A 15,022-nucleotide genomic window follows, 5' to 3' on the forward strand; every position below is an offset into this window, starting at 1 on the left:
ATGTTGTAAATCAATTGTATTTTATTTTCAAAAATGAGCATTGTGGTTCAAATCTAAATGTTACATTAAGCATTTACTTAATCGTACCACACTGAAAAGGAACCAGCCAATTAAACTCCTACCAGTACTGTGTAGGAGGGTTATCAGAAGACAGTGCTTTTCTGGAAGGAGAAGGCTAATGGAAATGTGTGACAAGTGCGACAAGTACTGAAATGGGATGAAGGAAGCAAGTGTGAGAATCCTCTGGAAGATCCCAGAAGATAGGAACTGGATTCAGAGTAAAAAGAGAGGCTGGAGGTAGAAGATACAGGACAACTTCAGCTGTTTTCCAACTCAACAATGCTCATCATACTCCATACAGGCACAGACCAAAAGTAGCCAGACATTTATTCCAAAACCTAAAACCCAGGGGCACTTTTCCAAAAAAGGTAATTCTAGTATACATGATTTTACTTCTAAATTTTGTTTTATGGGAGCCTAAAGTTTTATGAACACTTCTGCTCAGCAATACTGAGTTATACTCTAATTAAATCTGCTCATATAGACAGACCTTCTAGTAGTTAAGGCCTGGATTCTGAGGCCAGAGTGTCTGAAGTTCAATGGGGCTTATAAAAGTAATAGTACATTTAAAGTTCTAAAAAGTTCTCATTAAGTGCTCGATTTAATCAGTTGCTGATATTATTATAAATTTAGGGAAGATGTCTGAAGGAGATTAGCCCTATTTGTATAATCATAGAGGAAGCGTAGTAGCTTTTAGATCAGAGATCATCAGGCTTTTTCTGTAAAGAGTCACATAGAAAATATTTTTGGCTTTGTGGGCAATAAGGTCTTTGTTGTAATTACTCAACTCTGCTGATGGCCGAAAAGAAGCCGTAGGAAATACAGAAATAAAAGAGTGTGGTTTTTGTCTGAATATATCTTTATTAAAGAAACAGACAATGGGCCAGGCCAGATTTGGCTTTGGGTTGTAGTTTGATGATACCTATTGTAGAATGAAGGATTTGGTTTTAAAATATAAGAGTAAAACAAAGGATCACTAGACCAGGAGATGTGGAGGACATTGTGAAGAACTTCCTAGATACTCCTCCTTCAAGCAAGGATCTCTGGTCTCAGATGCTGGGAGGTTTGTGGTCACTGGACTTTAGCTGCCAGCCTCTCCTGTGATTGTCCCAATTGCAGAGTGTCTCACCTAGGGTCACATCCTTTTCTGGAGTGGTCCTCATCCCATAACTGACAGATGTGATTGTCTCTATGTCTGACTATCTCCACCTATCTGGGGATATTCTAAATGAGTTCCAGAGCTGTTCCTTGGGCAGTGGAGACTGTCTTTTAAGCCTGCACTACAGATCAGCTTTTTTCTCTGTGCAACCTTGCTTTTTTTCCCTCTCTTCTGCTAGTGCTGATCCCCAAAGCACTCTTTAATGTGGTGTACTTTGTACACTAAACTCTATCTCATGGTTTGTTTTTCCCAGAAACTAGGGTATGATGAAAACAGTTATTTTGAAAGAAAGACCAAGATAAACCCACAATTTGACATTGCAGGAAAAAGAGAGAATTAAGAAAATAGAAGGAAAAGTAAAAGAAATTATAAAATAAAGCAATGTACATAGATTTAAGAAGATACCACAGCCATAAAATTATGAGATCCAAAAATAAATTGAATAAACTTTATAAAGAACATGAAAGAATTGAACATAAAACATCTGAGGATATAGGGAAAGTCAGAGGGGACCTGTTCAAACAAGAATAATACTTTTTCAATGGCAGCTTTGAAAAAAGAGAAAACGGAGGGCACTAAATACTAAAGAAATATTAATGTACATAAAATGAGTTTCCAAACTACATTGTGGAAGACATTTAATTTTCAATAACAGCTTAACTTTCATTCTAAGCTTCATTTTGTGGAAAAACTTAATGGAGTATGAAATAGAAGATTTTTGTGGTTTCAGTTAGCATTTCCTGATTACTGATGAGATTGAGCCCCTTGTCATATGGTTATTGGCAATTTAGAAATCTTCTCTTGTAAATTGTCAGTTCAAGATTCCTACCATTTTTTTTCAGTGTATTTGTGTCACCTGTCTTTTTACTGATTTATATATAACATATATCTTGTATATAACTCCTCTGTTGATTGTATGAATTAAAAATGGTTTATTTCATTCTGTGATTTACATTTTCATTATTTAGTAGCTTATTTTGATGAACAACCCAATTTATCAATCATTTTCTTAATTGTTAGTGCTTTTTTTGTGTGTAATATTTAAGAAATCTTGCCTTAGCTCTGAGTCTCAAAAATATCATTATATTTTCTTTTAGAAGCTTTATTGTCTCATCTAGAATTGATTTTTTATAGTCTCATCTAGAATTGATTTCATATATGGCTTAAAAGATTATATAGATATGTAAATGACCCAAAGCTATTTATTTATGACTGTTTATTCTCTTATTGTTCTCTAGTGCCACTTTTGTAACAAGTGTTCACACACGTTAGTTTCTTTCTGGACTCTATTATGTGCAATTAGAATACTTACCTATAGAGTCTATATTATACTGCTTATGTTCCTTAAATTTCTGTATTTTCTCAAAGATTTTCTTGGCCTTTTGAATAAGTCTGTAAATTTGCAGATATCTGCACACACATCTACACAAAACTACAAGAATTTTTACTGGTTTTTAAAAATCTATATAGGTCACTTTTAATTTATATAGGTCACTTAAAATATTATCATCTTTACAGTTTTAAGACTTCAATTTATAACTATGGTACATCCTTCCATTTATCAAATTTCTCTTGCTAACATTTTTGCATGTTTTTTTCTACAGAGATATTTGACTTGACACTAATGAAAATTTTACATTCTAATTTCTCTTGTTACTATATTGAACTATATTTTATTTTTTATATTAAACATATAAAAAGTGACCTTGCTAAATCTGCAATTGTATTCTTTGTACTTTTATGTATTTCTCTGTAGAAAATTATGACATTTATAACTAATTTTAATATTTTTTTCTTTCTTTACAATCCTTATACCTTTCCATCCTTATCTTATACTCAAAGTGATCCTCAGAAGAATATTGAACAGAAGGAGCGATAAAGATCATCTTTATCTCATTCTTCATTTCAGAGTAAACTGTTCAATATTTCACCACTTCATCACCTATCAAGATGTTAGCTGATTTCTAATTTTTTAAATTCTCTCTCTAGACACTCTTTGTTTGATTAAGAGTTTTTTTTTTTTTTTTTAATTTCATAGTTTATTTTCAAATGGCTTCTTTGCATTCATTGAGATTATATTTTCCCAGTGTTCTTTCCATTCTTTCTCTATATTGAAATGCACTAATTTTTAAGTAATAAATGCCCTTGATTATTTAAACTAAATCTTATGCACTTATGCTGTATTATCTTTGAATTTACTGGTGATTTACTTTGCTTTTTTTGTTTTTAAGAATTTTTCTACTATATCTAGGAAAGGGTTATGTTATTTTCATTTAATCTCATTTCCTCTTAGGATTTTGTATTTTGTGATGTTTGGGACTTGATTTCTATTCTGTTGCTCCTATAAATGAGGTAGCAACATTTGCAAAGACATAAGAAGTAGCAGTGGTGAAGACTGAGGGGGTGGCTGACTTTAGGACAACATAGTAGGCCTGCTGATCTCTGAAGCCTCATATAAAATTGTGGTCATGACTCTGGAAGGTGAACAGTTAGAGTAATTGTGAGTCTTCTCCAGCCACTGTCAGATGCTCAGTTGCAGCATAATATAGATGGATTTGGATGTGATTGTACAAAAGAAAGAAAAACCATAGGTTGAGAACAGGAGGAAACAGTGTCCTGAGAGGAGGCTTTTGCAATAAAAAAGAGGTTACAAAATAGTCTGTTATAAAGGTAGATAATGTGAAAATGTCATAAACACATGCTATACTTTTACCCATAGACACACAACATATAACAAATTAAAAGGAAAAAGAAAAATTAAATCCAACACAAAACCAAAAAGCAAAAGACCTACTTAGGAAAATCATGTTCTACATATGGAGAAAATTAAGGTGTTTCATCATTTCAAGCAGTTGGTGGCATGTTACAAATGGGACTTGCAGTGATCTTGATGCTAAGAACATGCCTTTTAGAGTATCCCGGTGTCAGGATATTGGAATACTAACACATTATCTAGCTTTATAACAATCAATAGCTACATAATTTTACTAATATACTGTTGTTCATAGGTTTTCAGCTTTAAGGATTGAAACAGAAGACTTCATGATTTCGTATTTAGATGTACGTATTATCTTTAAAGAAATTGATCATCAAAGTTCAAGGTGGAAGGGAGGATGAAAGGACTGAGTCAAGATAATAAAGATCTTTCATCAGTAAGTAGAAATGTATTGTTGAGTGTTAAAAAGGTAATTGACAATGTAAATAGATTTATTGTCTGATGTAATATAGCTGGCCTGTACTGGATTGCTAGAGCTAATTGCTAAATTTTCAGGATTTCTTCAAGTCAGTTCTCTGATAACTTGAAATTAACCATGGTGGAAGTATTTGCAAAATAGTCTCATCATGTAAATCAGCAAAGGCTATAAATAGGGGCTTTCTTTTCTCCTTAGTGAAAACATTGTTAAAATTTTACCTGCACATCCCTGGTATAACCATGGGACAATTGTAAAGGTAGAGACACTTCACTTAGATTTTTTAAGTAAGATGAATGTCTCACTTTCAGCTCTTATGAGCAAGGAATTGTATATTATTGAAATGGATAAAGCAGGAAATAAAGCCTTAAGCCTTTAGAAAACAGAAAAAGAAATAATTTTTAAAAGAAATTGATTCAGGAAAATGTAATTGGGATTAGGGAATATTGGGATGGGAGATGAATTTTTTGTGAAGACATTTTCTGCTTTTTATGATTGCTAACCATGTCACATTGGAATCTCTTTTAATAAGTCTAAATATGTTAATTATGTAATAAAATATAATAGACTTATGAATTAAACTTAAAGCTATTTTTCCTAGAGATGAAGCATTCCATGCCTCTGATTTTATTTTCCCATTACTACTGCTGGTCATCATTTAGACATAAAAATTGAGAAATGTATGTAATATGAAATATAACTGTAAATATTATCTACCCTCATTGTTACCTAAATCATTTAAATAGTCTTAGCGCTTTTAATTCACTCAATAGCCACTTATCAGGCATAAGCATGATGTTCCTGACATTCTTTGGGGGATTCTGATCTCTGTTTCCTGTGGAATTCTCATTTGTCTTCCTAAATGGGGAAGATGGCCTGTGGTTGAAGTGCAGCTTCCTTGAGGTAAGCAGGACAAAACACATACAGCAAAGGAATCACCACCTTTCTGCAGATATGTTTCTGTAGGTAGAGAAACAGATCTTGAAGTTCCAACTGAAATTCAGTTTAGAATGGTATGAGAACTGGATTGTATTTTCTTTCTGTCCAGCCTGAATTATTATTTTTATCGCTTCCTTCACAAATTACCTGGCCTTCCTCCTCCTCCCCATTTTAATTTTTATTGCTATGCAACTGTAGAACCTGATTTTTATAGGGCATGTTTCATGAAGAAATTCATTTGCATGTTTTCTCATTTTCAGGTTGATTTCCATTCAAGTTTCAATATGAACTTGAGAACACAGCAGAATTTCAGAGATAAACTCTAGATGGATAAAGAAAAATAATTGGTTTAGATATGAGTCACAGCATGTCAAAATCATATAAAAGGGGAAAACATTTTTGGAGTATCCTTTACAGTTATAAAAATTGTAATGTGCAATAGATTTTCTTTATGAATGTATATGACTTAGAAGAAATGTTGGTACTTGAAAAAGCAATAATTGTACGGAATATTTTGAAGGGGACTTAAAACTTTGCCTTTTGGGGAAAGAAAAAACCTCTGTTTTTAAATATACATTATTAAAAACTTCAAAATTACCCATTTGTTTCCCAAAAGAGAAATAAAAGTGTTTTAACTTACTTTTCAAATCTGTGTCACAAGAAAATAATTTCAAATCTGTGTTCACAGAAGACAGAAAACTGTCACATTCAGGAGAAAAATTAGGTTTTATATTTGGTTGTCAAAATAGATCAGTGGCAACTGTGAGGCAAGATTAAATTTTATCTTTCCTTGGTGAACAATAGTATAGCTAAAATGTACAGGCTACGACTATCGTGGAGGTATAACCTATCAAGTTTTAGAATTTAAAATATGACTGTTTAAATGAACAAAAATATTAAAGATAGGAGTGTTTTTAATCATAATTTAATCACTTTCCTTCAATTTAGATGTAATAAAATTGACATAAACACAATTGCAATTAGTTCTGTACTTAGTTCTGAACAGATTAGTTCTGTACTCTGGTATTATAGAAACAGAGGAGAGAAGCAGCTATCTCAAGCTAAGACGTTTTGAGGAAAAAAGTCTCAAATGTGCCAGCTGTGGTAGTAATCCAGGTAAAGAACAAAGGAAATATATACCATAGAGAAGAAAACATCCATTAATAGTTATTTAGAGGGGAGAGTCTGTACCACTTATGTAACATATTACAAAAATCCAAAAGACAACTGGCTTTGACAATAAAGCCATAATTTATCTCACTCAACAGAATGTTAAAAAATACACAGTGGCAGCCTTTTGTACTATGAATTAGTTTCTGGTTCTGTTCTTTAATCTGTTTTCATAGTCTGTTGTATGTTTTCTTAGTGTGTGTGTGTGTTTGTACTTTCTTTTTTAACTGACAAGATGGCTACTAATAGCAGCTGAAAATATATTTCTATGTTGAAGTCTAATAAGAACAGAAAAATACTTTTACAAAGTATTGCAATGTAAATGGGGGAAGGCAATGGCACCCCACTCCAGTACTCTTGCCTGGGAAATTCCATGGATGAAGGAGCCTGGTAGGCTACAGTCCATGGGGTCGCTAAGAGTAGGACACGACTGAGCGACTTCGCTTTCATTTTTCACTTTTATGCATTGGAGAAGGAAATGGCAACCCACTCCGGTGTCCTTGCCTGGAGAATCCCAAGGACAGAGGAGCCTGGTGGGCTTCCATCTATGGGGTCACACAGAGTCGGACACAACTGATGCGACTTAGCAGCAGCAGCAGTGTAAATCCTTCAGACTGACTGGACTGTCCAAACCAGGATGCATTATAGTTGCTAGGGGAATTTTATGAGTTAATTGGATTTAGTTTTATATTCCTTGGTATTGGCAAGTGGTACTTTGGCTGCCTCATGTGAAGAGTTGACTCATTGGAAAAGACTCTGATGCTGGGAGGGATTGGGGGCAAGAGGAGAAGGGGACGACAGAGGATGAGATGGCTGGATGGCATTACTGACTCATTGGACGTGAGTCTCAGTGAACTCCAGGAGTTGGTGATGGACAGGGAAGCCTGGCGTGCTGCGATTCATGGGGTCACAAAGAGTCGGACACGACTGAGCGACTGATCTGATCTGATCTGGGATTATCATAACTGACCAAGACAAGTAAGTGTCCACTTGAATCTAGGAAGAGGATTAGCTTCCCATGGATTAGTGAAATGTAATGGAAAATATTGGATGCCTTGGTACTGCAGGTACTATAGGAAGTTTCTGCACTTACATATTGCTCTCCCCACCCCCCCTCTTCCCCACATTGTTTTGTTCTTATATCACTAATTATGAGATTTTATTTATTACTTAAATTTTCTTGTTTTCTATCTTTATGCAATGAAATCTATAATCCATAAAGTTTTTTTAAAATCAGTTTTGTAATGAATAAATGGCTAGTAGATAGTCAATAAATATAACTTGACTAAATGAAAGAATAAATACAAGTGGAAGAGCCAAATAAAGGGTTGCTTTCATAACATGTGTGATTGGGTAGATTTGGTGACATCCAAAGACTTAGGACCTAAAAGAAGCAGAAGATATTAAGAAGATGTGACAAGAATACACAGAAGAACTATACAAAAAAGATCTTCATGACCCAGATAACCATGATGGTGTGATCACGCACCTAGAGCCCGACATCCTGGAATGCAAAGTCAAGTGGGCCTTAGGAAGCATCACTACGAACAAAGCTAGTGGAGGTGATGGAATTCCAGTTGAGCTATTTCAAATGCTGAAAGATGATGCTGTGAAAGTGCTGCCTCAATATGCCAGCAAATTTGGAAAACTCAGCAGTGGCCACAGGACTGGAAAAGGTCAGTTTTCATTCCAATCCCAAAGAAAGAAAATGCCAAAGAATGTTCAAACTACTGCACAATTGCACTCATCTCACACGCTAGTAAAGTAATGCTCAAAATTCTCCAAGCCAAGCTTCAGCAATATGTGAACTGTAAACTTCCTGATGTTCAAGCTGGTTTTAGCAAAGGCAGAGGAACCAGAGATCAAATTGCCTTTGACTTGGTGGATCACAACAAACTGTGGAAAATTCTTCAAGAGATGGGAATACCAGACCACCTGACCTGCTTCCTGAGAAATCTGTATGCAGGTCAGGAAGCAACAGTTAGAACTGGGCATGGAAGAACAGACTGTTTCCAATTGGGAAAGGAGTACATCAAGGCTATATATTGTCACCCTACTTATTTAACTTATATGCAGAGTACATCATGCAAAATGCTGACCTAGATGAAGCACAAACTGAAATCAAAATTGATGGGAGAAATATCAATAACTCAGGTACATGATGACACCACCCTTATCGCAGAAAGCAAAGAAGACCTAAAGAGCCTCTTGATGAAAGTGAAAGAGGAGAGTGAAAAAGTTGGCTTAAAACTCAATGTTCAGAAAACTAAAAGTGAGAGTGGGAAGAAGGTGTGAGAACAATCATATTTCCACATGTGAAAGAATGAAGTTGGATCACTTCCTCACACCATTAAAAAAATGAACTCAAAATGGACTGATGGCCTAAAGAGCTAAAACCATGCATACATGTGTGTTAAGTTGTTTCCGTCGTGTCCAACTCTTTGTGACCCTATGGACTGTAACCCCCCAGGCTCCTCTGTCCATGGGATTCTCCAGGCAAGAATACTGGAGTGGGTTGCCAAAACCATAAAACTCAAAATCCTCCACCAGCTATTCTAAGGTTCTATGAACTGATTCATCGAGACAAAAGGATTAACCTTGTTTTATTATTATTTTTTTTAATCTTTAATATGTCAATAGGATTTCCAGTATCACCAAACCATTTTAGACTTTTGTTCCTTCCCTCCCCACACACTGGACTTAATGAAAGAGTGCTTTCTATTTTTAACAATACATTGAGGTCACTGAGTAAAATTTTCCAGTTCCTATCTGTTTCAGCTAAGACCATAAAGAAGGTTCCACCATAACAACCCTCTGGAGTTAGGAAAACTACCATAGACCTAGAGCTTCGGTGGGTCATTAACTTCCAACTGGTCTTTATTTCTTGTGATGAAATGATGTGCCTTTACTTGCCTAATCCCTTCATGATGTGTATCAGCGTTATTCAATGTCTTCTAATATAGCCATTTTTAATAAATATGTCTGTAAACATTGAAAAAAAGAAAACTAAACTAAGATCATGGAATCTGGTCCCATCACATCATGGCAAATAGATGGGGAAACAATGCAAACTGTGACAAATTTTATCTTTTGGGGGGGCTCCAAAATCATTGCAGATGATGACTGCAGCCATGAAATTAAAAGATGCTAGCTCCTTGAAAGAAAAGCTATGACCAACCTAGACAGCGTATTAAAAAGCAGAGACATTACTTTGTCAACAAGGTATGTCTAGTCAAAGGTATGGATTTTCCAGTAGTCATGTATGGATGTGAGTGTGCTCTAAAGAAAGCTGAAGACTGAAGAACTGATGCTTTTGAACTGTGGTGTTGGTGAAGACTCTTGAGAGTCCCTTCAACTGCAAGAAGATCCAACCAGTCCATCCTAAAGGAAATCAGTCCTGAATATTCATTGGAAGGACTGATGCTGAAGTTGAAACTCCAATACTTTGGCCACATGATGGGAAGAACCGACTCATTGGAAATGACCTTGATGCTGGGAAAGATTGAAGGCAGGAGAAGAAGGGGACGACAGAGGATGAGATGGTTGGATGGCATCACCAACATAATGGACATGAGTTTCAGTAGGCTCTGGGAGTTGATGATGGACAGGGAAGCTTAGCATGCTGTAGTCCATGGGGTCGCAAAAAGTCACACACGACTAAGTGAAAAAGATCTTCATGACCCAGATAATCACAATGGTGTGATCACTCACCTTCATCCTGGGAGGCGAAGTCAAGTGGGCCTTAGGAAGCATCACTACAAATAAAGCTAGTGGAGGTGATGGAATTCCAGTTGAGCTATTTCAAATCCTGAAAGATGATGCTGTAAAAGTGCTGCCCTCAATATGCCAGCAAATTTGGAAAACTCAGCAGCGGCCACAGGACTGGAAAAGTTCAGTTTTCATTCCAATCCCAAAGAAAGGCAATGCCAAAGAATGCTCAAACTACTGCACAGTTGCACTCATCTCACATGCTAGTAAAGTAATGCTCAAAATTCTCCAAGCCAGGCTTCAACATTACATGAACCATGAACTTGCAGATGTTCAAGCTGGATTTAGAAAAGGCAGAGGAACCAGAGATCAAATTGTCAACATCTGCTGGATCTTCAAAAAGCCAAGAGAGTTCCTAAAAAACATCCATTTCTGCTTTATTGATTATGCCAAAGCTTTGTCTGTGTGGATCACAATAAACTGTGGAAAATTCTTAAAGAGGTGGGAATACCAGACCATCTGACCTGCCTCTTGAGAAAGCTGTATGCAGGTCAGGAAGCAACATTTGGAACAACAGACTGGTTCCAAATAGGAAAGGGAGTATGTCAAGGCTGTATATTGTCACCCTGCTTATTTAACTTCTATGCAGAGTACATCATGAGAAACGCTGGGCTGGAGGAAGCACAAGCTGGAATCAAGATTGCCGGGAGAAATATCAATAACCTCAAATATGCAGATGACACTACCCTTATGGCAGAAAGTGAAGAAGAATTAAAGAGCCTCTTGATGAATTGAACGAAGAGAGCGAAAAAGTTGACTTAAAGCTCAACATTCAGAAAAGTAAGATCGTGGCATCCGGTCCCATCACTTCATGGGAAATAGATGGGGAAACAGTGACTGACTTTATTTTTCTGGGCTTGGAAAATCACTGCAGATGGTGATTGCAGCTATGAAATTAAAAGATGCTTACTTCTTGGAAGGAAAGTTATGACCTACCTAGACAGCATATTAAAAAGCAGAGACATTAGTTTGCCAGCAAAGGTCCATCTAGTCAAGGCTATGGTTTTTCCAGTGGTCATGTATGGATGTGAGAGTTGGACTATAAAGAAATGAGTGCCAAAGAATTGATGCTTTTGAACTGTGGTGTTGAAGAAGACTATTGAGAGTCCCTTGGACTGCAAGGAGATCCAACCAGTCCATCCTAAAGGAGATCAGTCCTGGGTGTTCATTGGAAGGACTGATGTTGAAATGAAACTCCAATACTTTGGCCACCTGATGAGAAGAGCTGACTCTTTGGAAAAGTCCCTGATGCTTAGAAAGATTGAGGGCAGGAGAAGAAGGGGACGACAGAGGATAAGATGGTTGGATGGCATTACCGACTCAATGGACAGGGGTTTGGGTTGATTCCAGGAGTTGGTGATCAACAGGGGGGCCTGGTGTGCTGTGGTTCATGGGGTCACAAAGAGTCGGACATGACTGAACGACTCAACTGAACTGAACTGAACTGAAGTGAAAGACTTAGGAATTAGGTTAATATCATCAAGGATATATTTGCCAAGAGTTAACAACTGTTCCTGGGAAATTGAAATGATTAGACACCCTAGTATCAATACGTCTGGGAGAAATATGCCCAAAGAATCAATGGGCTACTTGGCTGCAGAATTTAAAAGAAAGACCAGGACTCTCTCCATATATTTGGTGAGATATAAACATTTATGTTATGTGATTTTAAGAGGATAATGAGTTTTCCCCTGTTTATGTGAAGGAGACAGTTCTTTCTGTCTAACTTCCAGAGTGCAGACTTAAAGGCTTGTTTTACATTTTGCTTTGTAGGTGAACTGTGAGCTTAAGATGAATGCTCTGAGAGTTCCATTGGTCTGCCTTGGTCCTTGCTTTAAGGATAACAGTTAAATGCAGTGTTTGAAGTTTCTACCCTCCCAAGATCAGATAACTAAGAAATATTCCAGGCAGAAGCCTCATTATAAAAGTGAATAAAAGGAGTATCACAGGACATTAACAGTTATCAAGCAAATTTTCTTTTTCTGGAGAGGTCAGCACACCTGTCAAGACTATAAGCTTCCCTTGCTTCAAAACTGACAAGGAACCACATGAAAAGTGGTTTTCTTTACTCTGTTTGCAGTCAAGCTGGTTGTAGTTGATTCCCTGGATTGGAAGCTACATTTCAGATTTGCAAATAATGATAGCATTTAATACTAGAGTTTGAGATATTGGGATTTATGAAATACTAATAGTGACACTGAAAGCTCAAAGGATGTATGGATTCCAATTATAAAACATCATCTGGAATTCTGTTGGAAAGCATAAGTGTTGAAAAGTACTCATATGTTTTTGAAAACTTATCCTTTTCTATCTTAAGCTTTTCTGAAAGTTACCTGATATGTCTTGTGTATGTTCTATAAAATCCTGTTAGATGTTGCACCTTTTAAAAATATATCAGATTTGGCCTTTCTCCAGATACATATTTTTTTCTTCCAGTTTTAAACTAGAGATTTTCACAGACAATATGAGATTTAGAACAACTTGAAAATCTCAATGGAATTTTTCTCCTGAGAAACAGAGAGAAAAGGGATTGAAGAAGATTAGGCTATGATCATTGGGGGCATTTTCGTCTATATCTCTCTGCAGAGAAGCTGTTTTTTTAATTTTCTTTTTCTTTCCAATCCTTGCTGTTTAATTTAGCAGCCACTAGCTACAGGTGCGGAGAAGACAATGGCACCCCACTCCAGTACTCATACCTGGAAAATCCCATGGACGGAGGAGGCTGGTAGGCTGCAGTCCACGGGGTCACGAGGAGTCGGACACGACTGAGCGACTTCACTTTCACTTTTCACTTTCATACATTGGAGAAGGAAATGGCAACCCACCCCAGTGTTCTTGACTGGAGAATCCCAGGGACGGGGTGGGCCTTGTGGGCTGCCCTCTCTGGGGTCGCACAGGGTCGGACACGACTGAAGCGACTTAGCAGCAGCAGCAGCTACAGGTGACTACTGAGCACCAGCAGTGCAGCTAATTAAAATGGAAATGGGCTCTGAATATAAATTACACCTTGGGTTTTGAAGACAGTATAAAACAAATAATATATGAGTATTTTTGTTTACTAATCATTTGATTTAATACATTAAAAATTAATTAGTTTAATTATTACTTACTGAATTAGACAAATATTGTAATATTTATTAAATCTGACTAAATCTTGAGATAATATTTTGCATTGATTGTGTTACAACAGAATATTAAAATGATTTCACAAGTTTTTTCCTGCCTATTTAATATGCCTAGTAGAATTTTTTAAATAAGATATGATTTACATTTGGGGCTCACATATAATTTCTATTAGACAATATTGTTCTGTACTTTACTTCTTAATTTCTCTCATTTCAACTACAAATGCAAAATGAGAGAATACATTGTGTGAGAGTGTGTGTGTGAGTGAATGAGCATGTGTGTTGGCATGGTTGGAATTATTAACAAGTTAGTAATCTTGTTTTTCCTCTCATCCTAAATGTCTGATCATCATGAAAGTACTTTTGCATTGTTATACACATAAAATGAATATTAAATATGGGACATTAAGGAGCGGAGTAGCTATTTTATCTCTAAATAGAGAAAATGTTTTGTAGAAGAATAGAATCAATCTTGGAACATTTCCCCCTAACCTTTATACAGTGCTCTCTTAAGAAGAGAGAGCAATTTAAAGCATACATTGCAGATGTTACAAGTATTAGTTTAATGATAGCTTTCAAATATTGATACCATTATCACATAAAATCTTCTGAACTCCAAGATAATGTGGAAATTTCCATAAAATATATTTTATAGTGTTTAAGTTTTAGTAATGTGCTACTTGCTGAATTTTGCATGCAATTCTAAATTAGAAAATATAAAGACTGTCTTCATTTTTATAATAATAAATCTTTACATCATTCCTTCCAACAAAGAAATCATCTGAAATGCTTATCAAGGGCTTATTTGTGCCTACTACATTAAAAAGTTGAATTCTCACAACAAAATTATAAATTGCTTATTATACTTTTTTTTTTCACAGACAAAGCAACAGATATATAGAGAGGTTGACTAACAGATACAAAGAGTTGAAGAGTAGATTGGGAATTCAGACCTGGAAGTGTAGTACTAAAGTCTCTACCTTATCATCATGATATATTATCTCTCCTAGCAAAGATATTTTGATAATATTTCATATCTAAACTTTCTGACAATCTATTTTGACAAAGGATTTATTTTTATTATGTCTCAGAATAATAAAATCTCAGACTAATAAAATTATCAGAAACAGATAAAACATCAGATCAGATCAGTCGCTCAGTCGTGTCCGACTCTGTGCGACCCCATGAATCGCAGCATGCCAGGCATCCCTGTCCATCACCAACTCCCGGAGTTCACTCAAACTCACGTCCATCGAGTCAGGGATGCCATCCAGCCATCTCATCATCTGTCATCCCCTTCTCCTCCTGCCCCCAATCCCTCCCAACATCAGAGTCTTTTCCAATGAGTCAACTCTTCGCATGAGGTGGCCAAAGTACTGGAGTTTCAGCTTTAGCATCAGTCCTTCCAAAGAAATCCCAGGGCTGATCTCCTTCAGAATGGACTGGTTGGATATCCTTGCAGTCCAAGGGACTCTCAAGAGTCTTCTCCAACACCACAGTTCAAAAGCATCAATTCTCCAGCACTCAGCCTTCTTTACAGTCCAACTCTCACATCCATACATGACCACAGGAAAAACCATAGCCTTGACTAGACGAACATTTGTTGGCAA

Source organism: Bos indicus x Bos taurus, chromosome 9, assembly GCF_003369695.1.
Source record: "Bos indicus x Bos taurus breed Angus x Brahman F1 hybrid chromosome 9, Bos_hybrid_MaternalHap_v2.0, whole genome shotgun sequence".
Lineage (NCBI taxonomy): Eukaryota > Metazoa > Chordata > Mammalia > Artiodactyla > Bovidae > Bos > Bos indicus x Bos taurus.